The following is a 4,646-nucleotide window of genomic DNA, read 5'->3' on the forward strand; positions in this document are numbered from 1 at the left end:
TCATCAAATCGTCCAACCCATGCTAGCATGGAAAGCGGATTTTAAACGATGATGATGATGATGATGATGATGATGATGATGATGATGATTGAGCTAATGTACAGCACATAATACATTCGATCACTGTAAACAAATCATCTGTGCAAGTTGCTCAAGAAGAAATTGCCAAACTGTGTTTCTTAGTTCAAGAGACAATTGTTATTTCTGATTGTAACTGTTTCACCTTAGTCCTCACGTTTTTTGCCAGTCTCCTCTGTGATTGTATTTATTTTGATGCATGTTCACATAGGAAAAAAACTATTTCTTTTCTTTTAGTCAGAAGGCAAAGTAGTGCCTGTAAACATTTTACAGGGTCTCTCAACTCTGTAAATTCTCCAGAATTTTCAACTAGTATGACTGCCGCATTTAAAATAAAAAACATCTATAACGACTTGCTAGCCACTTTTTTCCTGTCTTCTAAGCGTATTTACCCAATCTTCTAAGTTGTGTTTCACAGCTGTTCTGTGTTTGAGATCGTCTTTATTTTCTGTAGCATACCAACTCATTCAGCGCTTGAAAGATAAGATATATATAAAAATATATATATGTATGTATACATATATTTTAGTGAAATACATCACCACTTGGAAGATACATTCTTAGTGACCATTTGCTAAATATTCATAATAATGTCTAGGGAGTTCTCATATCAGTAGTCAAGAACTTGAATTTGCCTGGTCATTCCTGTAGCTGCTTTACAGTCTGTGGTAATTTTCAAGAACACTATGGTTTTAATGAGACTTGCAAACACAAGGAGAAACATTCTACCTCAATCTGGGGGCTTAAATTTACACCTTGATTCTCCCTTTCACTTCCTATCTCTCCATTACCCAAAACTGGTTTTGTTGTCATATTTCCATTCTGGCTAATTTTCCATAATTCTATTTTTTTCACTGTTTTAAAGTAAATTAATATGAAATGAAGAAAATAGCAACATCAGTAAAAACAACAATATCATTAGTTTTGATATTATTATTATTATTGTTCAGTAGTTTTATTTTTATAACGTGCTTTCACTTCACTACCGAGCGCAGCTCTGTGCGCCTTGGGTATGTGCTGTGGTTTGCTGTGGTGCTCTTATGTTTACTGTATTGAAAGTGTTTTGCGTAGAATGTGTGCAGTACCCAGTAGTGCAATTTTCTGTATGTTATATATATTTGTAAGTCCTGGTGTTTTTGTTATATATTTGTCTGAATATTTTTTTATTATACCTAAGGCACCTACTATGATAGGAAATGCTTCTGTTTTTAGATTCCACATTCGAGTTATCTCTATTTCCAGGTCTTTGTATTTTGAAAGTTTTTCCATTTCTTTTAGAGAAGCGTTGTCATCTGCTGGTATTGATACATCAATTAGAAAGCATTTTTTTTCTTCATGATCTTTGACAACTATATCTGGTCTATTTGCCTTAATTTCTCTATCTGTGTGTATTGGCATATCCCAGAGTATGGTTGCTTTCTCATTATTATTATTATTATTATTATTATTATTATTATTATTATTATTATTATTAGTAGTAGTAGTAGTGATACTTATAAAGCTACTGTTTTCAGAGATGTTTGACTGATGGCCAGTGGAACTCCAGCTGTGAGAACTCAGGCTCTAACATTTCATATATGAATATTCAAATTGGTAAAATTTTAGTATAATAAAAGAAAAAAACATAAAAGAATATACAAAAAAAAAGAATCTCTCGAATAGGAGAAAAGAAAAAGCAAAAAAAAAGTAACATCTGTAACATTTTCAAGAAGAAATAAAACATCAAAAAAAAAAAAAATTGCAGGTTTTGATTGAAATAATCATATTTGAAAAATACTGTCTTCTGTCAGGATTTTTAAATTAAAATTGAGAAATGCAAAACAAAAACAAAACAAGAAAACAGTGAAGGAAGGTGAAGAAGAAACAAATGAAAGAAGTTGGGCTAAGTTTAATGTGCATCCTGCTGCCATTCCATTATATAATCAGAAGAAATATTTCATTCAATATTATTCAATATTAACTGCCTAAAAAAAAAGTTTACAAACGAAAACAAAAGAATATTATTTTTTACATATGATGCAGGTATGGTTGTGTAGTTAAGAAATTCAGATCTCGTTCAGAACGCAACCATGGAGATTATGAATTCAATCCCACTGCACATCATGTATATCATCATCATCATTATCATCATAATCATCTTCATTTAACATCCGTTCCCCATGCTGGCATGGGTTGGATGGTTTGACCAGAACTGGGTAGCTAAGGAGCTGCACCAGCTCCAGTCTGTTTTGGCATCATTTGTATGGCTGGATGCCCTTTCTAACACCAACCACTTTACTGAGTGTGCTGGGTGCTTTTATATACATACATACGTACATATACATATACACACACACACACACACACACACACACACACACACACACACACACACACATATATATATATATATATATATATACATACATAAAAGGTAAAATATTCATTTACCAGTGGATGTTGTGTTAGACCACACAATTTGTGTTAGTCACTGCTATTTTTTGTTCTCAGTTCAATCCCACCAGAGCCTTACCTGAGTGGTAGACTTAATCTGTCCCCCAGTTTAACACCATCACCATCTGACACTTTAGGTGCCTTTAGAGAAGTCCATTCAATATCAAGCATTCAGAACAGGTTCTGGTTTGAAGATACCTTCCTCTCATCAGCCTTGCAGGCCTCTAGTAATGAGTCTTAGGCACTGCCCAGTGGTGTAGCTAATAGGGGAGCAAGAAGAGCAACTGCTACTCCAAGCACATTTTTCATATTTGACACCTTCAACATATGAAATGGTATCAGATAGTTCCTGGGTCAGGCTTAAGAAAAAGAGCATCACTATACTAGAAAATAATCCTTTATGCTATAGGCACAAAACCTGAAACTTTAGTGGGAGGGAGCTTGTTGAAAACATTGATCCCAGTGTTCGGCTACTATGTATTTTATCAACCCTGTAAGGGTGAAAGGCAAAATCAATCTAGGTGACGTTTGAACTCAGAATGTGAAGCTGGAAAAATACCACCAAACACTTTGTCTAGTACAGTAACAATTCTGTCAGCTTGCCACCAAATATGCTCGTAAATTATGTATTTCATATAACATTTATATTCTGGTATCATTCTCTTTGAAATAGCCTCCTTTGGGAAGGTGTACAGTGATTCTAGTACACCATCCATATTTCAGAAGCTCTACAGAAGACCTCTTTATGAAAGCTGTTCAATACTATCTACAATTCTGTCCAAATTTCTACTCTCTTGAAGCAGCACCTCTAATTTCAGTTTGGGAAACAGAGCAAAGTTACAGGGTTCTTTTGATTGAGTGTCAAGAGCTGGAGTCAACTTGTCGCTGCAACAGAACACATATTCAGGTTTTCCATAAGAATCTCCTTGTAAATTTCATAATACTGTGTGACATTCCTTTTGTCCTTAGGTAGCAATTGTTATTTCTTATTTGCTTACCCCTAGAAAGTATGAAAAATGGCTAATATTTCCTTCAAACTTTGTTACATTTTTTTCAAACTCCAAAGAATTCTTCTTAACACATGGCTACAATGCTCCCCAACTACTCCTGTTCATGATCAGAGATGCACATATTGTCAGCCACAAATGGACAAAGTGGTTAATGTCAAGCAACTGACAAGCAAATCCGTGGTACTGAGCAGAATATTTGCTATAACGATATTTCTGCTTCAGCAACTCAGTACTGAATCTGTCTGAAATTTAATGGGAAATATGTCAGTTTCAAATCATTGATGTCCAGGTCACAAAAGCAAGGTTTGAAGGGAATAGTAGTCATTTCTTTTGATTTCTAGATAGAAGCAAATAGGAAATAACACTTACTGACCAAAGACAAAAAAAAAAAAAAATAATGATAATAGATTTGTTACACTGTTAATTAATTTCAATCAAGTAAAAGAGAGCTTGGAAGGTATGCAATACTCAGAAGCCAGGGCTCAATCTAAACAACGTTCTTTAAAAGCTTTTGAGCCCACTCCACCAATCATTTCAGTTTCTTATTCCTCTTCTTGGGTCTGAAGAAATAAGACCTATTCCTTCTTTTTTTTTTTTTGCCATGAAGAACATCTCCATTTTTCTCACATTCTACTGTTTTAATATTTTGGGGTGGATCTCTTGTCTATTATAACTACTTTTATCTCTTTTGCTTGTTTCAATCATTAGACTGTAGCCATGCTGGAGCACTACTTTGAAGAACTTTTGGTCAAATGAATCAACCCCAGTACTTTTTTGTTTTTAGCCTGGGGCTTATTTTATCAGTCCCTTTTGTTGAACCACTCAGTTAAGTGGATGTAAACACAACACTGGATGTCAAGTGGTGATGGAGGACATCCTTGAAAAGAAACAAAGACATGCACACATGCACACACACACACACACACACACGCACACACACACATGCATGCACACACACATACACACACACACATGCACATTTATATATGATGGGCATCTTTCAGTTTCTTATTTCTTTACTGCCCACAAGGGGCTATACACAGAGGGGACAAACAAGGACAGACAAAGGGATTAAGTCAATTACATCGACCCCAGTGCATAACTGGTACTTAATTTATCGACCCT

The sequence above is a fragment of the Octopus bimaculoides genome, chromosome 3 (assembly GCF_001194135.2).
Source record: "Octopus bimaculoides isolate UCB-OBI-ISO-001 chromosome 3, ASM119413v2, whole genome shotgun sequence".
Lineage (NCBI taxonomy): Eukaryota > Metazoa > Mollusca > Cephalopoda > Octopoda > Octopodidae > Octopus > Octopus bimaculoides.